Genomic DNA, 25,044 nt, shown 5'->3' on the forward strand with positions numbered 1-25,044 from the left:
ATATATATATATATATATATATATATATATATATATATATATATATATATATATATATATATATATATATATATATATATATATAGTTTAAATAATAGTAGTAATAATAATAATACGTATATATTAAAAAAATGATACTTATATATGAACCGGCGTCGAAAGATATATATGAACTGAGCGAAGAGTATATGTAGTCCGAGCGAGACGATTGTGAGTTTTTTTATGTATCTAGAATAAAATTGTCTAAGTGTCGTTTAGAAATAACTGTTGCGTATTTAAAGTGATGTAAAAGACAATACAAAAATGATAACAGATTTATAAAACTATTGCGTTTAAAAAAATGCACAAAGACAACGATTTTAAAAAATAGTTGTCTTTGAAGTGTGGTGTACTCAATGTGCGGTAAAAGAAAATACACAAATGACAAGGGATAAATAAATCTGTTGTCTTTAAAAACAAAAACACACAAAGACAACGATTTTAAAAAAACTTTTGTCTTTGAAGTGTTGTGTATTCAAAGTGAGATAAAAAATAGCACACAAATGAATGCAATAGCACTGGTTTTAAAAAACTCCTTTTTTAAATAAAGAAAATAATATAATTAAACACAATCAAATTGGACCCAATAGAAAGAAATTAAAATTAATTTTAAACAATTAAACCTAATAGCAATTATTTGCAAATCAATATCTCCTATGTGATTCTATTTATTAGCAAGCAGACGTTCATGCCAATTTAATAAAAGAAAACTTCTTTAATTTCATTGCTATCCTTGAATTGACGACCCACTTCAAAGGAAATTAATACCAATCTGACTAACACTTTGTTCCTTAATTGGGTTGACCCGGTGTGAATATAGATTAGTTTGAGTATGATACTAAATTAAAAGTGTCTCCTACTGTTAGAGTTTACTCAAGACACCTTGTGATCTGATAAAAAAAATCAATAAAAGAAGAAATATGTTTTTTTTGTTTTTGTTTTTAAATTTGTACTCTAATATTCAAATCCTAACATTGCATTTGAATCTTTTTGTTAGGAATAATATTGTAATAGTTTTGATGAGCCAATTTGTAATTTTAGAAATCCCCTATTTTATTTTTAGAGTGTAGAGATTAAACCCGGAAGACAAGTCATGACATTAGATTGGTTCTAATTATTTTGTCATGAGTCTTGTAAGTCATTTGCATCCACTATAGATATGAGTGTATATGATCCAAATGAACAAGACCAAGGATATCTAAGCTAGAAGGCATGAGTTCAAATCCTACAAAGAACATTTTAAGCCTTGAAGAGCAAGGAGTGGAGCTAGTAGTATCACGGCTCAACTCCCCGAAGAAAGTCAATTTTTTGGTCTATGGAGGAACTTGTGGAGCAACCTATGGAGCAAGTCAAGTCCAAATGGAGGAAGGAAGTTCAAGATCCACTATCTCTACACCATATGCTACACAATGCAAAAAGGGATCAAATACATTATCTTGATGATTATAACCAAATGAGCTAAAATGGAGTAATGATTGAGAATTTGAGCATAATTCCTACTGGTCCAGTGTTTGAATCCTACTTAATACATTTTAAAACCTAAGGAGGAAGCTTGGAGCTAGTCTTTGGAGCAAGTCAAAGTCAAATGGAGCAACTTTGTCCAAGATGTTATGCTCGTGAACACTACATCATTCCTAAACGCGCGAAGACCTCTTTAGAGCATGTTATGAAGCAACTTGGGGTGCAACTTACACTTAACCAAATTTCCATGCTTCATATATATGGGGCTTCATACATATATACCTCTTTAGAGCATGTTATGAAGCAACTTGGGGTGCAACTTACACTTAGCCAAATTTCCATGCTTCATATATATGGGGCTTCATACATATATATGGGGGCTTCATATATATGTTGAATGTCCAGTACGTGATGCCATGAACCAAAAGAAATTTCACGAACCAAAAGAAATTTGAAGGTGGTGATTTTTTGAAGATTATTGTTTATACTCAAGCAAGAGCCACCCGAAAAATATTTTGAAAGATCAACTTGCCCAAGATCAAATCAAGAATGCAACAAAGTCAAAAATATCAAGCTCTGAAGGATACAAAGTCCACTATATCAGGTTGTCAAGACAACAAGTCAAAAATTGGAGGCTACAAGTTTCAAAGACCAATCAAGCTGAATTAGAAGACTTTGGTGAGGAATTTGCAGAGGTAATTTTTCTAAAATTACCAGCGGCATTAAATGAGCAGATCAAAATGGAGATCTTATCAGATCAAATTGGCAAGTTATCAGATCAACGGTATGGTCATTAAATGAGGAGGTATGACCATTAAGATCAGATTGGAATGACCAATCAGATCAAGGTAACGTTCGAAATTTGAATGTTCATAACGGGCAAATAATTCTTTGAATTATAAAAAGCCCAAGAAGACTTGAAGACAAGCACACATAGAGGTAACGGAGAATACACAGCACTACGAACTAAAACGTGAAAAACTACAAGTGGTGCTACTGAGCGGTGAATGCGATAAAAATACAAAGTGCTGAGATATTGAGCTATACACGAGAGGAATTCAAGTCTTAAAAAAAAAAAAAGAAATCTTTATTTCTTTCAACAATTGTTTCTCTACAGAGTGTAAAAAGGAGTGTAGCTGGGTGCGTAACACTCGGGTGAACTAAGTGTAGCTTTGTGCGAAACACTTGGTTGGAACGTAGCTTTGTGCGTAGCTGTGATACCCCGTTTATTTTTAGTATTTTGATACAATATTAATATTTTTAAAATATGTTATTTTTATTATATGGTTCATAATTATACTAGTTTATTATTATATTATTTTATGTGACCCAAAATTATTTGAGACTAGTTTACTATTATTATTTTATGGCTCTCATTTAATTCTAAACTAAAAATAATAACTAATATCTAATGAAACTAATATATGTATATTTGTAGGTACGTAGGCATATACAGTACACCAGGCCACAAAGAAAAAACAAAGAGAAAAAGAAACCCTAGCTATATATGTATAGAATTTCCTTTAGCTGCCAATTAGTTGAGTCCCTTTCAATTTCTCATTCTCGTCAACAGCAGCCACAATAAAGCCTCTCAAATACATCAGTCGTCACCCTCATTTTGTATGCAAACATCATCAAGTTCTCTCCCTGTTCACTGTAGGAATTCAATGATTTTTATTGATTTTGGAATCCAGGTAAGATTTATGTTCACTCAAAATTTTTTTACCCAAAAATAAAAACATTTTTCCTAACTGCTTATGTGAAAATCTTTGCTCAAAAATCTAGTTTGTTATTTTTGAATAATTTCTATGTGATTCATTAATTTCGTAGGACATGTGGCTATTGAATACACGAATTTACATGGTTGTATACATGTTAATTTTTAAAAATGTATATTCGTCTAATGTATTGGATTGGTACAAACATACACGTGATTAGTGTAGTATTTAGGAACGTGTGTGTGTGTATATATATATATATATATATATATATATAAGATTGAAATACCATGTAAGTGTGTGTTATGTGCTGTATATTTGTATATATATAAGTAGTGCGTGAGTACGATGTATAACAGAATGGTTAAACAAAAAGATTTGTTTGGTTTTGTATTCTATTTATATAAGTATATATATACATTGTGTACATTATATATATATAGTGCCATTAGTTTTGTGAATTGGAGTATTAAGTCCTGATATTGGTACCTTGTATAGTGAGAATATATGTGGTAAGTTGGATGGTAAGTAATTGGTGTGATGTTGTGAATAAAATTATTGTGGTTATAGTCACATAATAGGTATAAAGTTTGACGAGCTACTTGGGTACAATGATTTTTTATATAAGATGTGAATTTTGAGGGTTAAAGATGTATCTGTTTTGTCATGGGGAATGGTGCCATTTGATATTTTACCTTGAGGAGTGAGCAGTGATGTAAAGCTGACTCACTAGGGGGTTTAATAACTTCCCTGTTATTTTGAGGAGTGAGCAGTGACTTGAAAGCTAACTCACTAGGGAGCAGAGAAAAACTCCCTGTTTATGAAAATTTATATTTTGAGAACTTGAAAATCATTCATTTGGTACCCATTTCTCCTTGATGATATGTATATATCAAGTGTTGATGTTTTGAGAAATTCTGAAATGTATTGTTGGAAGAATCTCTCTTGGAAAGAGGATAATTGAGAGGTTGGAATTCTCTCTTTTGGTTATTATTTTATGAACTTGGAAGTGATTCTTTTGATTTGGAAATTGTTGGTGGTTACTTAAGGATTTAAAATATCTCTTTGGTGAATATATTACGATTTAAAGAAATTTGAGTATTGATGGTATTATGAAATGTCTTGAGGAATTGATTATATAAAAATGTTGAAATACAGGTTATATAGAGAATATTGAGAAAATAGTGGTTGAATGAATATGGATTATGGATAGGCAATGCCTTGATCTCCTAGGAATTTTGTTGGTATATTTATATATACTTGGATTTGTGATTTGAAGTTATATATTTAATTGGTTAAAGTTTATTGATATTGATGAGAATAAAAATATTTGAAGGGGTTATATATGTGCAAATTGCATGCTCCTATGTGTTATGTGCTATGTGCAAAAACGTTTTACGGAGTGGAGTAAGTCTTACCAGCCGTCGTGCTGACTTTGTTTCCCCCTTAGTTAATTTTGCAGGTGATGATTGCATGATTTGGAGCATGAGAGCGATTTACACATTTCTAGATTAGTCATTGGAGTTTTATTTTATTAAATAATCTAGATGTTGTATTTGAAAGAAATGTATTTAGTCCATTGTACTAGTATAAATTATGGGTTATTTCTAGTAGTTGTTTTAGCCTGTGCGTTTGGGTATAAGTAGATATCCAAGCGTGGCGGTAGCACTCTCTATTTCCTTTGATTTTATTTTTGCTTCCGCAATTATATGTATTTTTAAGAGTTTCTCTAGTTTGGAAATGGGGGTGTTACAGTAGCGTTCGGGGAGCGTTGCTGTGTGCGTAGCGCTCGGGAGCTTAGCTTTGTGCGGATAGCTCGTTGTTGAGTGTAGCTAGCTTTGTGCGTAACACTCGGGAAGTGCTTGTGGGGAGTTTCACTATTGTATCTGGGTGATTGAAGATAGTAGAAATCTTCCTTGGAGTTGAAGGAAGAAGTGGAGTAGGAGAATTACACCATCTCCGAACCAATATAAATCTTTGCCTCTCTTTACTTTACTGCACTTTATATTTTTGCATGTTTGACTCACTAACCCTTTACGTACTGTGTTGATCATATCATCTGGGTTTGTGTGTTCCCACGTTCGCATGTGCTTGAAACTTTGCATACATATTCTTTGAGCTATTTTAAGACTTTTTAACGTATTGCATGTCAAGTATCTCTTCAGTTTTACGCAGTTTTATTTTATAGCACTTTACCGTACGATATTCCGCTGCACATTTCAAGCTGAATTTATTCACTTGAAATCTCTGTTGTTGAAGTGTTATAAAGTTTTTAATTGTTAGAAAAGTCTATTCACCCCCCCCCCCCTCTAGACTTTTCACCACCCTATCGGGACCAACAAGTGGTTTCAGAGCGGTTGTCTATTGAGTCCATATTTGACTGTTAGACAGATCTCATAATCTTCAAGATGAAGAGAGATTTAGCTCCGAACCTATTATTTTCATTAGACAAATTTGATGATTGGAAAATACGTATGCAGGTCCATTTATCCGCATTACATGACGAGATGTGGGAAGTAATAACGGGCGGTCCAATCAAAATTCTCAAACTCAATACCGCAACCGAACAAACGAGCACTACACCGCAAAGTATTCTTAAACCCAAAGAGGAATTGGGTCCTGAAGATAGACAACGAAATAATTTGGACAACATTGCCAAAGATATTTTATTCAAAGCTATCGATGATGCAACTTTCCCAAAGGTCCGAAAATGCAAAACCACAAAAGAAGTTTGGGAAACACTAGTCAAAATGGGCAAAGGCGACGAGCAAGAAAAAGAAAACAAACTCACAATAGCATTAAAGAAATTCGAAGATTTCAAAATGCTCAATGGTGAGAGCATAGCCGAAATGGAAGCAAGATTTGTCAAAATCTTGGGAGAAATTACTGATCTTGGATAGAGATTGATCAGAAGGAAATATCACTCAAACTCCTACGTGGATTACCGTCAAATTGGGACATGAAGGTCACAGCCATGCGAGACCATAGAGATCTCAAAACTCTTGCAATCGACAAGCTCTTTAGTGATCTAAAAGCTTATGAGTTTGAGATGAAGACAAGAAAAGAAGAAGAACGCGAAGAAAGAAATACCGCACTAGTCACCGAACAACCGTCTACATCAAGGTCCGTAGATAATAGTGATTTTTTATCTGACGAAAATTTTGCCTTGTTTGTTAGGAAATTTAAGAAGTTCATGGGGAAAAAGAACAACAAAAATTTTCCTCAAGTCAGTACACCTAGATGGACGAAAAAGGAAGGTCTAGATGCGAACTTTTGTTACAATTGTAGAAAGCCAGGACACTTTATGGCAGAATGTCCTTATCCAAAAGTGAGCAAAAATCAAGGTGATAATGCTCAGGAAGACACCAAGGCAAAAGAAAGAAGATTCAAGAAAGACAAAAGGAAAGCATTAATTAGTGACCCACTTGAGTCAAGTGAAAGTGATGAGTCATCTAGTGGAGAAAGTGACACCTCAAAGGATGACAATGCTTTATTCTGCATGGATGCTTCAAGTAGTTCATCAACTTATGATCTATGCTTAATGGCGCATGAATCTGAAGAAGATGAGGTAACATCTAAATCTTTTGATTCTACAAGTACTTCTTTTTCTAGAGAGTCCTTCTCTCAATTTATGAGAGATTGTCAGATCGTTATGGACACTCACTCTCAACTCGAAGAGCGCAATAAATTTTTGATTCTTGAAAAAGATGAAATAAATGAAAAATTGCAAAATGCTCTGTCCGAGGTGAAAGAATTGAAGACTAAAATTATTTACCTTCAAGAAGAGTGTAAATCAAGGGAAGTGAGAGAACACAACCTCAGGGGAGTAATAGCTACATTTACTCATTCATCCAAAATCCTCAGGGGAGTAATAGCTACATTTACTCATTCATCCAAAATAATGGGGGGAGTAATAGCTACATTTACTCATTCATCCAAAATAATGGATAAAATAATAGCTACATTTACTCATTCATCCAAAATAATGGATAAAAAGGTAAATATGCAGAAACCCTCAGGAGATAAAACCGGTTTAGGTCATGATCCATAGTGTTCTCAAGCCTCTCAGAAGTTGACTCATTCTACTACGACTTTAGATAATAAAGTACAAGTGGTGAAATTTGTCAAAGGTCAAGATTGCACAGTGAGACAAGGAATTGGTTATCAAAAAATTGCCAAAAATAGTACTGTTGGGCCGAAGCCTTATCATCAATATATTTCGCCAAGTCAGTCAAAGAAAAGGAAAAGTTTTGTTCCCTTAAGGAAATATTCCAATGAGTTTAGTGCACAAAAACAACATTTGAAAAATGGGAGATTTTCGAATGGTGGGCCAGAGAGATTTTATCCCTCTGAGCAATATTGGTACAAAGAAATTAAACCATGGGTAAAATCAAGGTTTAATTCCTTTAAGGTATCTTCCTAAGTGCCCAAAAATTGAGTCAGTTTTCAAAACCGGGCACCGAAAGTCTTTTCCAAAATCAGTATTGATTATAAAGTCAACAATGGTTACAAATCATCTATTCTTGGTTCAGTAAGGACAATGTGGATTTGGGTACCAAAAATTACTAACCCTCAAGGACCCAAGCATAACTGGGTACCTAAAAATGTTTGATTTGTTTACAGGAAGTTTGGTACTTCGATAGTGGATGTTCGCATCACATGACCGAAAATAAATCTAGTCTAGTGAATTTTAAGAATATCGAAGGACCAAAAGTAGTTTTTGGAGGAAAAGATCGATACGGCCAAACCAAAGGAATCGGAACAGTTGAGCGTAACGGATTAAAAGTCGAAGATGTATCCTACGTGGAAGAACTCAAATTCAATCTCTTCAGTACAAGTCAATTTTGTGACAAAGGTTATTTAATAGAATTTTTCAAAGACAAATGTCAAGTGAAAAATGAAACTACTAGAGAAATTGTACTGCAAGGAACGAGAAAAAGGAACATGTACGTTGTTGATTGGTCTACAACAAAGGAATCAATATGCTTAGTTGCCAACAACACAAATACTACAAGCTGGGAATGGCACAAGAAGCTGAATCATCTGAATTTCAAGACGATCAACAAGCTCGCAACAAATGATCTAGTCAAAGGTCTACCCAAAATAGTTTATAAGAAAGATCAGATTTGCGATGCATGCCAAAGAGGAAAGCAAATCAAATCTTCATTCAAGTCAAAGACACAAGAATCATCATCAAGACCTCTTAGTCTACTACACATGGATTTATTTGCTCCAGTAAACCCAGTAAGTATGAGTGGTAAGAAATATACACTTGTTATTGTCGATGATTTTTCCAGGTACACTTGGACTATATTTCTCAACAAGAAAAACGAAGTTGAAAAGAAGCTACAAGAAGTGTTGAAGCAACTTCAAATCGAAAAGGAACTCAAAATAGCAAAAATACGTACGGATAGAGGTACAGAGTTCGTAAACGGCGTAATTCAAGACTATTGCAGCATGCAAGGAATTTTACATCAACTATCAGCTGCAAGAACACCGCAACAAAACGGTGTTGGCGAAAGAAGAAACCGAACACTCAAGGAAGCCGCACAAGTAATGATTACGGTAGCAAATTTATAGAAACGGNGGGGAGTAATAGCTACATTTACTCATTCATCCAAAATAATGGATAAAAAGGTAAATATGCAGAAACCCTCAGGAGATAAAACCGGTTTAGGTCATGATCCATAGTGTTCTCAAGCCTCTCAGAAGTTGACTCATTCTACTACGACTTTAGATAATAAAGTACAAGTGGTGAAATTTGTCAAAGGTCAAGATTGCACAGTGAGACAAGGAATTGGTTATCAAAAAATTGCCAAAAATAGTACTGTTGGGCCGAAGCCTTATCATCAATATATTTCGCCAAGTCAGTCAAAGAAAAGGAAAAGTTTTGTTCCCTTAAGGAAATATTCCAATGAGTTTAGTGCACAAAAACAACATTTGAAAAATGGGAGATTTTCGAATGGTGGGCCAGAGAGATTTTATCCCTCTGAGCAATATTGGTACAAAGAAATTAAACCATGGGTAAAATCAAGGTTTAATTCCTTTAAGGTATCTTCCTAAGTGCCCAAAAATTGAGTCAGTTTTCAAAACCGGGCACCGAAAGTCTTTTCCAAAATCAGTATTGATTATAAAGTCAACAATGGTTACAAATCATCTATTCTTGGTTCAGTAAGGACAATGTGGATTTGGGTACCAAAAATTACTAACCCTCAAGGACCCAAGCATAACTGGGTACCTAAAAATGTTTGATTTGTTTACAGGAAGTTTGGTACTTCGATAGTGGATGTTCGCATCACATGACCGAAAATAAATCTAGTCTAGTGAATTTTAAGAATATCGAAGGACCAAAAGTAGTTTTTGGAGGAAAAGATCGATACGGCCAAACCAAAGGAATCGGAACAGTTGAGCGTAACGGATTAAAAGTCGAAGATGTATCCTACGTGGAAGAACTCAAATTCAATCTCTTCAGTACAAGTCAATTTTGTGACAAAGGTTATTTAATAGAATTTTTCAAAGACAAATGTCAAGTGAAAAATGAAACTACTAGAGAAATTGTACTGCAAGGAACGAGAAAAAGGAACATGTACGTTGTTGATTGGTCTACAACAAAGGAATCAATATGCTTAGTTGCCAACAACACAAATACTACAAGCTGGGAATGGCACAAGAAGCTGAATCATCTGAATTTCAAGACGATCAACAAGCTCGCAACAAATGATCTAGTCAAAGGTCTACCCAAAATAGTTTATAAGAAAGATCAGATTTGCGATGCATGCCAAAGAGGAAAGCAAATCAAATCTTCATTCAAGTCAAAGACACAAGAATCATCATCAAGACCTCTTAGTCTACTACACATGGATTTATTTGCTCCAGTAAACCCAGTAAGTATGAGTGGTAAGAAATATACACTTGTTATTGTCGATGATTTTTCCAGGTACACTTGGACTATATTTCTCAACAAGAAAAACGAAGTTGAAAAGAAGCTACAAGAAGTGTTGAAGCAACTTCAAATCGAAAAGGAACTCAAAATAGCAAAAATACGTACGGATAGAGGTACAGAGTTCGTAAACGGCGTAATTCAAGACTATTGCAGCATGCAAGGAATTTTACATCAACTATCAGCTGCAAGAACACCGCAACAAAACGGTGTTGGCGAAAGAAGAAACCGAACACTCAAGGAAGCCGCACAAGTAATGATTACGGTAGCAAATTTATAGAAACGGTTTTGGGCAGAAGCAATTAATACTGCTTGCTACACCCAGAATAGAAGCCTTATCAACAAGCTGCACAACAAAACAGCATATGAATTATGGAAAGGGAGAAAACCTAACCTTAGCTATTTTCATTCTTTTGGATGCAAATGTTTTGTTCTAAATAATGACAAAAGCTATCTGAAAACGTTTGATGAGCGTGCAGATAAAGCTATATTCCTTGGATATTCATCTACCAGCAAAGCATTCAGAGTATGGAATAAATTTACAATGGTGGTAGAAGAATCAATTTATGTTGTGTTCGACGAGTCGTCAAAATCCAAGGAAATTGATGATCAAAAAATTGGTAATAATGTTCCAAATAATTTTATTATTAATAATAAAGCTTCAAGAGACAATGTTTTATAGGGATTAAAAGATCTTGAAATTAAAGACTCCAATACAGAGCAAAATAGCGCACCATGCGCAAGAAATTCAAGAAATGAAGAAGTGGAAGTTGTAGAGCAAGTTGAAGTGGAAGTTAATGCAAGGGATGGAGTGGAAGCGTTAGAGGAAGTTGGAATTAGTGGTGGGACCCAAAGTGAACCAACTAATTTTCCCTCTCTCTCTACACGTGAGAATAAACCCATTCTGCCACTGTGACACCCCAACTTTTCACAAGCCGAGATAGCTAAACTTTAACACAAAAGCTGCCTATCTCAACTATCAAACATAACATAGCGGAAGCGATTTATAACCTAAGAGGTATCATGCCACATCTAGGTAAGAAAACACGGCCTAGATGCACAGGCTATCCAAAAACTGAAATGCATAAAGTATAAATCCTCAAAACATCGTCATCATAACAAGAATCTAAACAAGAGTATATAAAATCTCAACATCGGCACACAGGCCCAAAACATAAAGTCTAAACATCATAAACTAGTCTAAGCTGCCTCATAAAGATAAGCTCTAACGCGCTCTCGCTTAGACTTATTCCATACCTGGAAAACATGTAGGAAACTGTTAGCAAAAGACTGCTAAGCAATCATCATTCACACCCGCAAGGACATACATATATATAGTAAGTTTGTAAATAGGTTTACACACCCATATAGAATATACACACCAACGAACTGTTTAGTATTTTAAAACGGATACTCAACAACAACACGCTGAATAAGCAATAAACCAAGGACTTTCCAACAATACCAATATCCAATCGAATTGCACAAGACAACAATTCCATAACAGAATATCATCCGAATCATGAATTCAATAGAATACTCATAAGAAACAACCAAACCGCAATATATCAAGGAACAACCAATAACCAACGAGATACGATACAACTCGGGAATCAAATAAGGAACTAAACAGACCTCAACTCAAGGATAAGCACCAACCCTTACCCTCCAACCAAAATACTATTCCTCATACCAATCACCAAACCCGAACTCAGTTCACAGAGGCAAATGGTGCCCAAATACACAGAGGCAAATAGTGCCCAAATACACAGAGACAAATAGTGTCTAAATACGTAGAGGCAAATAGTGCCCAAATACACAGAGGCAAATGATGCCCAACGATTAGCTCACCCTCAATAACCCCAAAGATACTCAAAGATCCACCATCCATATCCAACCTCAGACTCAACCCAAGAACAAACCATTCACAGTGTTCATCTCAGATTATGAACACAACCAACTCCCAGGGAATATAATCAAGGATTAAACCAACCAATAGACTCATATAATGAACCAAGAGATGTGAATAAATACTCCAAAAACATGGTAAAATACTCAGCAAAATATCCCAACAACATTCAAAAACAAAGGTGAAACAACCTGACCAAAAGATCACAAAACAGTTTACTGGAACCAGAATTCCGTCAAAACTGGCGGAACACCCGAGCGAAACTCGCCCCTCCGCACCCCCTTCCGTATGAAGGGAACGGAGCACACCGGCGAAATACACCCTTCCGCCATCCCTCACCGCCATCCACTTGCGGAAGTCTCCAGCGGGATACATTATACCGATGGGGTACTCCGCAAGGGCAACCTTAACGCACAGAATCAGACTCAGAACAGAATACGCAATGTTCATTCCAGAATACAAAAATAGGATCAGATTGTTCAGATTACAACTTCCAGAAGCCAAATAAACATGAAATCAATACCAACAAATATCCATAAACATCAAGATGCATAAGATCAAGAACACAAGTTCATAAATCCATCAAGATAACTTCACAAACAACAAAAATAGGCTAAGCAGCAAAGAATTCTCAAGATTCCAATACACCAAATAATATCATAGATTAAGAGTGTAAAATAGGTTTTAGTGGACATGATGGTTACCTCTTGTAGCACACTTCAACCAAGAACCCTCAAAACCCCTTACAAAGCTTCACCTCCACCTTGATCATCTTTTTTCCCAAAAAAGATCCCCAAAAGAACAACATAAGAACTTGTATAAAGATTATGAAAATAACATGATGCAAGGTATATTCCTAAAGATAAACACTTACCCAAGCCTTATCAATCCTAAAAGAGCAATCTTGGTCTTGGATCTTGAAGAAGGAAGTGTAGGATTTACTTAGGGTTCTTTAGAGGTGAAAGGAGTAGGATGAGATATATTTGCAGGAAAATGAAAAGAGAAATAGGGTTGTAAGTACATGACTTTTATATTAGTAGGGAAAGATCATTACATATATCATGTATGCATCAAACTAGGGTAAGACATGAAATAATGGGCCCTTATAAGAATGGGTCTCACATTATTTATTATACTACTAGTTAGTAGGAAATTAATCCTTCAAGAATAAATATATTGGGCCATTATAAAAATGCTCTTACTTATAGGAATTGTAAGGATCCAATTTAAATAAATCCCTTACAAGAATTAAATCAAGAATTGGGCCTTAGAATAAATAATTAATTCCGGAATAAAATATATATGTATATCAATTGAAAAGATTAAGCCCAATTAAATCAAATAAATTACCTGGTAGGAAATAATTACCGGTCTCAAGGCTTGAACGAAATTACGGGGTGTTACATCTTGTCCTTGCCTGTCTTGGTTAACGGCAACCCACCCACAAAATCCATCGAAATGGAATCCCACTTCCCTTCAGGTATCTCTAGGGGTCGCAGCATCCCTTTAGTCTTACACCTTTTTGTTTTAACCTTTTGACAATTCAAACATCGGCTTACGAAGTCGGCTACTTCCTTTTTCATATTAGGCCACCAGAACAACTTTTTCATGTCCTTATATAACTTGTCACCACCAGGGTGTACTGAATATGGGGTATGATGACTTTCTTCCAATATCTGTTTCTTCAGTTCCCTACACGAGGCCGGCACACACCAACGCCCTTGATAACGCAAACTGCCGTCGGGATGTAGCTCGAAGGGTCCTTTCTTGCCATCGACCAACTTGGCTCTCAACTTGCTCAGTCGGGCATCGCCAATCTGGCTCCTTCGGATCTCGTTGATCTATCCGGGTAAAATCTGCATATTGAAGAGTCGGATCTCCTCGTCCATCTGTCCCTCTTCTACCACTGCAATATTCATCCTTTGGAATTCCTTACACAAGTCATTTGTGAGCACCCACGTGGCATTAAGTGAATGCTTAGTCTTTCTACTCAGTGCGTCTGCCACTACGTTCGCCTTTCCCTCGTGGTATTGAATGATTAGATCATAGTCTTTAATGAGTTCCAGCCAATGCCTTTGTCGCATGTTTAACTCTTTCTGCGTGAAGATATATTTTAAGCTCTTATGGGGTGTCACATGATTCCTCTTGGCTGAAGAGACACAGGAGCCCCTTTATATCTTCCAAGCTATCACTTTCTAAGCTAGAGCTTGATGTGCATGGCTCGTCAATCTTTTCTTCTGGCTTCTCTTTTACAGCCAGGGCCTTCCTTCGCCTATCATTCTTCTGATGGCTACCAGAGTAGTTGCTAGGTTAATCATTCGCACCATTTGATGTATTCTTTGGGTTGTTGTAATTTCCCAAATTCTTCCTGTAGTTACCATATTCTTCTTGATGCTTCTTGACTATGGGATAAGAACATTCAGCTTTGAAGTGTCCAGGCTTTCGATAGTTATAGCATAGCATCTATACTTCTTCGGTGTCACGTGTTCTTGATTCGTTGGGCTTGTCAGCACTTCTATGCTTCAACGTTCTTGGCTTGTCCGAATTGTTGTCAGATTGGTTTTTCCTCATGAATCTCTTGAATTTCCTCATAAACAAGGCAAATTGATCGTCAGTGAACAAATTAGAGGGGTTAGAGTTTGACCTTATAGTTGACGATGATGGTTGCTGACTTGCAACTAAGGCCACATTCCTCGTCTCAGGTTCTTCCTCAGTTAGTGCTTCTTTCTCAAATTCATAAGCCTTTAAGTCACTGAAGATCTGAGTAGTACTCGTTGTTTTAAGGTCTCAGTGGTCACGCATGGCGATGATAAGCACCAAGAATAACACGTAAAAAGGGTCTAAAATGGAATAGAAGTGTAACGTTCTGCCATCCGATCATAACAATATCGTGCATTTTAGCTCAGATGTGATTAAAATCTTCTAACATCGCTTATAGGAAAAGTTTTGAAGTATTTTACAGGTTGGAAAGGGATTTGAGGCTAAACAAAGCAAAAGACAAACGAAGCCGCAAAGCAGTATCTTCCCACGCAGCCCACACGCGTGTGGATGGGCGTGGAATCCTTCCAGTAACCATCCACGCCCACCACCACGCGTGGTGGCATGTGTGGCCGGGCCAAAGGGCCATTTCGGGAAATTTGTCTCTTTTTGTCACCTATATAAATCCCTTTTACCCTAAACCTAGGGAGAGCTTTTTAGGATAGTTTAGATCTGAAATTGTAGAGGGTTTTCTCCCCTCTTGGGGGAAAATTCCTTTTCTTCTAGGTTAGATTAGATTCAAGGGCAATGATGAAGCTTGGAATTTCAAGAACAAAGTGTAAAAGAATCCATTCTTGCGGGTGGTAACTATTCTCTCCAAATCTTAATCTAATATTTGGTTCTTTGAAATTTCATTTCTTCTTCTTGTTTTTTAGCATGTTAGAGTAGATTAGAAAGGGGATTGGTGGTCCCAAAGCTAAACTATGTGGATGTTTGATATAATTGTTAGATGAAATGTGAGTTTCTTGATTGATGGAGATGAACTTGTGTGGATGATGTTCTTTAAGCTTTGTGCCTAAGTGTGGCCACATTAGGTAGCAAACCCAAGGAAAGTGAGTGTGTGTGCGATAGCGGCCACTCACGAGTCTAACTCACCCACATCTCCGCCCTTAGTCCGAAAGGACGAGGCCCGAGAGGAGTGGTAGACAATGTGTTTGACAAAATGCCCCAACCGAATGAGGATGTGGGAGTCTAAGTGTGACGCCACTTGGTAAAGTGCCATGAACTCCCTAGTCTATTCCACGTCAATTGCTCGCAAAACCATACAAAGATAGACCACGTAGGGAAGCCTAAAGCCCCAATCTCCGCCTTTCCTTTTCTTTTACAAAACCAATTTCAACCTTCTACCTTCTTACAAAATGAATCCCACCCTTAGCCATTCCCATAACTCTTTCCTTTCAACCTCTTAAATGCCAACACACCAATTCGTTCCCATTCGCCATCCTTGAGAGACACGACACTCGGGGAGTCTTGACTCTTCGTTTTATCACATACCACCTATACATTCACCTCACCATATACCACAGCTTTGTCAGGCGACAACCTTCATCTCCCAACTCTTCGGCAGTCCACGGAGGATTTTTAGGTTTATCTCCTTTTGTGTGAACTTCTCCTCATCAAGGTCTCCAATATCAATTAGCAGTTTCATAAAGCGAGCTTCCATGTCAGATATGGATTCTTTTGCGCCAAGTTTGAAATCTTCAAACCTTTTCATGGCGATAGTCAGCTTGTTCTACTTTTCTTGCTTGTCCCCTTCGCCAATTTGCATAAGAGTATCGCAGATATATCTTTCGCGGGCTTGCATTTTCTCACCCAAGAAAATAGTGACTTGTCTAGAGCCTTATAGAGTATATCTTTGGCAATGTTGTCAAGGTTCGAGCGAGTTCTTTCCTCGGTTGTCAGCAAGGATTTTTCTTTTGGTATCATTCCAGTCATCAAATTTATCCAAGTTAAACATAAGAAAATGTCTATGGTATTCCATTTTCGACATAGGTGCAAAGTGTGTAAAAACAAATTTTTGTGTTTTGAAAGAGGATCACCAGGCAGTATACACAGAGTGTTCACCATTCAAGGTAACGTGCTCTGATACCACTTGTTAGTCCTGGTTGTAACGATGTGAGTCTAGAAGGGGGGGGGGGGTTGAATAGACTCACATGTATTTTTGAAAACTTTTTGCAATATCAAACCCTTAAAAGGAATGAACTTGATCAAAGATAAACGCAGTAGATAAGAAAGAACCTTTCAAATTTTAAGTTCACTTCGCACAAAACTTATCTTATGAAAATGAGGTTTGAGTGTGGTATGCAATGCAGTACGTAAAATAAAATAGAGAGAGAGAGAGAGAGAGAGAGAGAGAGAGAGAGAGAGAGAGAGAGTTTTATAGTGGTTGGGCTGTTAACGAAGCCTACTCCACTCTTCGTCACAACTTGTAATGATTTGCACTATTTTCTCCTTAATAGTACAAAATCTCATCTACAACGTGCTCCTTTGATCACTAAGCTCGACAGTCATGTTAGGTTAGGTTTTTCAACTTCTTCAAAGTCTACTCCGCCTCTTTCTACTTCTCCAAGTAGAGATTGGTTGAAATGGTTGAAAGTGTTTCTCCAACTTGAGAGTCTTGTGATTGATCTTCTTGATTCAACACTTGAGCTTCACAAGATCTCTTTGTAATCTGGATCGTGATTTTGAGCTTTTGAATATTTTTGCATAGTGAAAATATTTTGCTTGCTAATGCCTTTTTCGCTTTTTCAACCTTGTCCAAATGAGAAGGAGCAAGGGTATTTATAGGTGTGAAATTTCAGATCCGTTGGAGGGAACCTGAAATTCAAATGCCTATTAACCAGTGTGTAATATCCAATGGGTAAAGTTTGACCTTTTGAGAGTGTCAGTACTTTCTAGCCGTTTGTCCACTTTTATGCAAGGACAATTTGTCTTTTGTTTCACATAAAGAGACAATCATTTAATGCTCATTGGGATCGTTACCTAGGATCCATTTTGACGTTCAGGTTATACCCAACCTCAAGGCTATGGACAAGACAAGTCTCAGAGAATGTCTAGTGCCTTGGGTACTCGTGAGAATGATTGACTTTATCATTCTCCCATCATCTCCTCGAATCAATCAACTTTGATTATTCGGTTTCAAGAGTTCGGCCCTTCCATTCTTCGGCCTAACACTTTCACAGTCTTCAGTCTTCGTTTCTTCGAGTCTTCGTGTCTCCAATCTTCAACTCTTCGTATCTTCAAGTATTCGGCTTGAATTCTTCCACTCGTAGTCTTGTTAGAAATGATAACAAGTTACTCTTGAAGTGTAAGGACTCGTCTAACAACTATGACTTAGACAAGGATTTGTCCTTCTAAACAATAAAAGACAAAACATGGATTGGGGGTCTCCTCGGTTCTTTAATATCATCAAAATCAATAGCTCGGGGTTCTTAACACGATAAAAGACAGCACATAAACGACAACATTTAAATAAACCGTTGTCTTTAAAAAAAATAAAACGGACAAAGTTGTGTTTTTACGAAATGCACATAGACAACACACAAAATACAACGGTTCGGTAAAAATCATTTTGTTTGACAAAAGTGTTGTTTCAAAGGCAACAATTTTAGACAAATCTGATGTCTTTTACATAAAAGATTACACTTTTGCAAAAAACTATTGTCTTTGTGCATTTTTCTTATAGTGGATTGACTCATCTCATAACAAATTAATAAAAGACAAACTTATTTTTTTCGCATCTTAATTTGCATTCTAATGTTTACATCAATAAAATCTTTATATTTATTAGTTTTTCAAGAATTGACTTACATAACACATGCTATAAAAGAAATACAATTAATTTAATAATCAACTAAAAAAAAAAGCCAATAAAGTAATGCAACATCAAGATGTTAATATTAAGAAGTATATTTAAAAGGGATAATTGCTCCACTCTTAATATAGAAATCAGATCACTTAATAATTAAATAGAAAAAGATATAATAAAATAACAATAATAAATATTAGGATAAAATATTTGTAGTAGGGTGTAATATTACTTTAAAAGAAAGTATAATTTAAATGGCTAAAACAAATACAATTAAAGGCAATTGAATTGGATCTAATGATAACTAATTTAAAAATAATTTCAATCAATTGGATCTAAAAAAAATGTTTAAACAATTATGATGCTATCAATTAGGATAATATTATGTTTAATATGATTAAAAATAAAATAAAAGCTCCAAAATTTTGATATAGATAATATTGTATTATTATTATTTTATAGTAATGATCTTAACATTTATTAGATTAATACCAAAAACCACAAAAACTAACAAATAATATTATTAAAGATAATAAATAAATTGAACCTAATAACAACTCATTAAAAGTTAATTTTAAGGAATTGGACCTAAGCATAAATAAAAGAGGTTTATACAATTAGGATAATACCAATTTGGATAATATTATGTTTAAATTTGAATATACATAAAATGCAAATTTTAAAAATTTTGATGCGGGTAATATTATCTTTTTATTTTTAGAGTAATTATCTCATCATTTTTGGATTAATATGACAAACTCCTTTTTTTTTAAAGAAAATAATATAATTAAACACAATAAAATTGGACCTAATAGCAACAAATCAAAATTAATTTTAATCAATTAAACCTAATCGCAATTATTTGCAAATCAATATCTTCTATCTGATTCTACTTTATTAGCAAGCAGATAATATCATTCGTGCCAATTTAATAAAAGAAAACTTCTTTATTTTCATTGCTATCCTTGAATTGACCAAGCGCAAAGGAAATTAATATGAATTTGGCTAGCACTTTGTCCTTTAACTGGGTCGACTCGGTCTGAATGTAGACTAATTTGAGTATGATACGGGATTAAAGGTGCCAACTACAATTAAGGTCTGGACACCTCGTAGTCTGACAAAAAAAATAGAAATTAATAAAAGAAAAAATATGTCTTTTTGGTTTTTAAATTTGTACTCTAATATTTCAAATCCTAACATTGCATTTGAATCTTTTATAGTTATTTATTTTTTAGCTATTCTATAAAAGGAATATATTTACTAACCAACTAAAAAAAAAAAAACCTAATTAGTTCAATGCCAAGATGGTAATATTGAGAAGTCAATTTGAGCAGAGATCTTTGCATCACGCTTAATATAGAATTCACTTATAATTATATAGAAAAAAATCCACTAAAATAGAAATAATCAATCAGATAATAAATATTAAGACGATTTTTTTTTTTGTGACAGGGTGTAACATTTATCCAATTTGAGACATCAGTCCAAAATTTATCCAATTTTCCACACATATGTTACCTATATAAATCATTTCATATCTGAATAATACTCAACACAAAAACAAGAAGAAAAAAAAACACAATCCATGAGCATTTCTACATTCTCTCAACAATGAGTAGGAAAAGATTAAGATTGTCGTATATCGTTAAGGAATCCGAAAGAAAAGCATCCTGCACATAAACGAAAGAGGTTAATGTTCAAGATGCTTGACGAGCTCACCATCCTTTGCGATGTAGATGTTGTTATAATAATGTCCAACTCTTTTGAGTTAGAGCTAGTTGTATGGAAATCTGTTGAAGAGGTTCAACGGAGAATTGCTCAGTTCATGCACTTGCCAGATGTGCAACAAACTCGAAGAATGATGAGCTAGGAAAGCTTTGTTATGGGCAGATTCAAAACTTGAGCATTAAACTCCTAAAAGTGAAGAAATACACCATGGAGAAGGAGATGAATGCATTGATGCATCGAATCTTTACTAGAGATCGAGGAAACAATTGATTCTATGAGTTTCATAGATCTAAACGACTTGTGTTGGGGTTTAACCACCAATTTGAATAAAATTCATAACATGGTTGAGACAATTATGAGAGATTCCTCAACCTCAGCGTTATCAACTTTAGCTCCAGCTCCATGGAGAGAAGGAGCCAGGGTTTGAGCTGGAGCTAAAGCTAATAATGTTGAGGTTGAGGAATCTCACATAATTGTCTCAACCTTCTTATGAATTTCAGTCAAATTCGTCGTTAAAACCCAACCAAGGTCGTTTAGATCTATGAAACTTAGAGAATCAATTGTTCGGTCTTAAGTAAAGATTTGATGCATCAATTCATTTATCTCCCTCTCCCTGTTGTCTTTCTTCAATTTTACGAGTTTAATGCTCAACTTTTGAATCTTCCTAATAACAAAGGTTTCCTCGCTCATCATTCTTCAAGTTTGTTGCACATCTGGCAAGTGCATAAACCAAGCAATTCTCCATTGAACCTCTTCAACAGATGGCCATACAACTGGCCCTCACTAAAAAGAGTTGTACATTATTATTTATAACAGCATCTACATCACAAAGAACGATGAGCTTATCAAGCTTCTAGAGCTTCACCCTCTTTCTTTTTCTATAGGATGCTTTTCTTTTGGATTCGTTGACGATATACGACAATCTGATCTTAATCTTCTCCTAGCCATTGTTGGAAATGAGAGAATAAGTATAAATGCTCAGGAATTGTGTTTTTTTCTTCTTCTTGTTAGTATTATGCAGAGATGAAATGATTTATATGGGTAACATATGGGTGAAAAATTGGATAATAGAGCACACACACACAGATATAAATTACGAACAACAGTTCTTTTCTATCCATTCACTTTCAAAACACTTCCATCTCTCTTGCAACTCCCTCCCAACTTCAAATACATGTTGTGAGTGATCAAAGGTACGCCCGTACATCCATTGTCAATTTGAAAACTTTTGCTTAATCCTTTCAAATCATCAATTCAAGGTAATAAATTCGTTGTTCTAGTCAATTTGGGATTTTTTGCTTAATCTTTAGGGTTATGAATTTGTGCTTGATTTTGATAAAATTGATGTTGGAAATCCTTGTAATTGTGTTCAAGATTGTAGTTTGTGCATAGAGATTGAATTACAATGTACATTTGAGTTGAATTCTTCAAGTTGTTAGTATGCACATTAGGTGTTTGTAAAAATGCTTCAATGAAGATTGGAAGAACTTTCTTCAATTTAATTGCTATTTGTTCATATGTTGTTGGTTCATAATTGTGTCTATAAATCGTTGTTTCTAGCCATGACCTTATGAAAAATAATTGATGCATGGAATTTGTTGTATATTCTTTAGTTGATGTTTTGAAATTGAATTGTTTTTTTTTTTTGAAAAAAAAAAGAGAGAAAAAAAAAGAAGAACAAACTTCGTTGATAATTGTAGACTATTCTTGTGTTGATATTTGTTGAATATTCTTTTGTATAAAATTGAATTTGATTGAAAGAAAGAGAAAAAAAAAAAAAGGAAGAAGAAAGAATGTTGTGAAGTTGATGGTTTGAGTTTAATTTGTTAAATGCTTGTGGTAGAATCCAATGAAAAAATGTGGTTACTTGTTTCTCTTGTTGGAGTGGTGAGATGAAATGATATTTTTGAATTGCAATTCCAACACTTTGAGCTCTCTTGTGAAAAAATGGTGAAATACGAATACTTGATTTTCTTTAACTAATCTTTGTGGACCCATAACTGTGTATTTTTGTATTATGTTTGCAAAATATTTTGTTGTGTAGAAAATGAAAAGAACAAGGTCCACCACATCCAAAACAATAAGGGAAATAGGATAATCAAGTGGACAAGGAGAAAGGGAAGGTGTTGAGGCCCCAAGGCCACAAGAGGAATTGATTGAATGTAACACCCCCATTTTCTAATACAGTGTTAAATATAAATAAACAATCTTTCTTACTAATCATTTGGGAAATAAATGCGGAAGCAAAAATTAAAACTTAAACTATGGGGTATCATGCCGCGCTCGGGCCAACTTACTAAACCCAAACGCATAGGCTACAAAGGTTTCTAAGTACAATCCATATTACAACGATTCACTATCCGAATTACAAATCAACTATAATACAAAAATTTAGATTCTAACTAAACCATTATAGTAAAGTCACTTCCACGGGGATAAAAATTCTAGATAAAACGCACACACGCATGAACCTAAAAAGTTGTCTTTTATTTAATCAAAATATAGCAAGCATTACAAAATATATAAATGAAAATAAAAAGAGGAATGAAAATCATATTTTCTCCTCATCTTTGCTAGTCTTCTTCTTGTTCAGCTTCTCCAAATTCTCAGCTTCCTTAAGCTCAAGCATGTCATTGATCTCTTTTCTTGCTTTGAGTACATCTAGTCCTTCAATCTTGTATGCATACTTCTTGTTGATTTTAAGCACAAGGTAGTTTTGAGTTGCTTCACCAAGATTGTGTCTCCTAGAATGATTCGCCACTTCCACCATTTAATCAATTATGGTGCATTCATTCAATCTAGGAAGCTTTGTCTAGTCGCAGTCATGATCTGAATTATTCCATTCATTTTTTAGCCATCTTCAGCAGTGATTGGTATGTTGTTTGCATTTTCAACCCTTTCAAGAATTTTTCATATCTCTTTTGTCCTTCTTGTTGTATCCTGAAGATCTCTTCATCTTTCTTTATTTTCTCGTATATTCTTTCATTTTGATTCTTTAAGTACTCGATTTTGTCCTTTACTGATTTTCCTTTCCTGAAGGGTGGAATGTTGCAATCTTTGTAAAATTTTCCACTCCATTCCTCATATGGAACATAGTCAATCATTCGTCCATCTCGTGCTCGGGTTTTCTGCCTCTTCTATTTTTTGGCACTTGGTCATTCGGAGGGCATTTCTTGTGTTCGCTTTGGTGATGCGCATGGAGATGGAGTCTTTCTAAGATTTAGGAAATCTTCTCTTGTTTGATTACCACTTCCTGGTCCATCATTTCTGTCATCGCTTCGGATCGCAATTTCTTTGCCCTTGCAGGTACTCGGGGTGCGCTTTGGATCGCAATTTCTTTGCCCTTACAGGTACTCGGGGTGCTCTTGCTCTTTTCCCCCTTGTTGGCATCATTAACCTCAACCAGGCAACCAATCTCGTTACTCAACCGATTAACACAAACTTGAAGCTCCTTAAGAGTCCACTCGTATTCCGAGATATAGGTACCCATTTCACTACAAAAAAATGCGAAAATAGCGACGGACAAATTCCGTCGCTAAATAGAGAAAATCCGTCGCTAAATTAAAAAAAATCCGTCGCTATTTTCCTCTTCGCGACAATTTGAATGACCAAAATTTACAAGGGAATAGCTATGGAATTGTCGTCGCTAAATTTAGCGACGGAATATTCCAATGCTATTTTGTTGCTATTTCTTTTATTGTTAGTAGACATTTAGCTACGAATTTTCTACCAATTTTGTCCGTAGCTAAAAATTTTAAAATGAAAACAAATATTTGTCCACTAATTAATATTTCATACACGTATTAAACCTATAATATAGTATTTCAATAATAAAATTATAAAATATATTATATTAAAAATTTAGTCAAACTCAATAATAATAACAAAAGTATAACATTGTAAAGTATTACATCGTTAGAAACTATATCAAATATAACACTCAATCTAATTGTCACCTAGTTTTCAAATAGTTAACATCTAACTACGTTATGGTTTTCAAATAGTTAACTTCTAGCTACTTCATGCTATCATAAAAATATCAATTGCGTTTCTAATTGCACTATCCTCATATGTTGTCCTTGTGCAGAAGCTGACCCCTGATTCATCCAAATGCTGCATGCAACCTTTTGCAATCAATATAGCAGGCATCCCTCAATGTCAACAACCTGGCAAAAAAGTTTGAATTCACACCAAAAAAATAAGGAAAAGAAAATAATCTATCTACAAACTTGAATTTTTTTGATTTTGTAGTTCAAATCGGAGCATTTCAATCCAAAAAATGCTTATGTTCACGCAACAAAATATCTTTAAAACCACCAAATTAAGCTATAAGGTTCATATCTTATGCAAAAGATCAGAGAGCTAGTAGCTAGGCAGTGAGTGTGATAGTTTGTCAAACAAATTTTTAAAATTTCAAGAAGAATATTTTAATTTCAAGGAGGGTTTTGTATTTCAAAAGATTGTGCTTTATTCTAGGACTGAAATTCAATTCATCAATGTTGGCAAGAATATAAAACTGAAGACAGAAGCCCAAAGAAAGCTAAACTGCTAAACCAAAGAATATTAATGAATCTTCGTTACAGCCTTATCCATGTTATCTCCAAAAGAAAATGTGAAAAGAACCAAGCAAGAGCATAATTTCTTGACATGAACTAAGAAGATATCCCGAAACTTAAGCAAGTAATAATCAAATCTGAATATGCATTAGTAGACGTTAGGAAGTAAACCAATATAGTGAGATAACTACCTGGCCTACCTCTGTAGCAAGGAGGGACTTCACAAGTTCAGACTGGGAAGACACTGCAGATATTTAAACATCAAAGAAACTTTTCTTTTTATGACTGGAAATTCTTTTTACAGTTCAGACTCTCTAAGTTTAAACATTTGAGACATAGAAAGCTAA

The sequence above is a fragment of the Ipomoea triloba genome, chromosome 9 (genome assembly GCF_003576645.1).
Source record: "Ipomoea triloba cultivar NCNSP0323 chromosome 9, ASM357664v1".
Classification (NCBI taxonomy): Eukaryota; Viridiplantae; Streptophyta; class Magnoliopsida; order Solanales; family Convolvulaceae; genus Ipomoea; species Ipomoea triloba.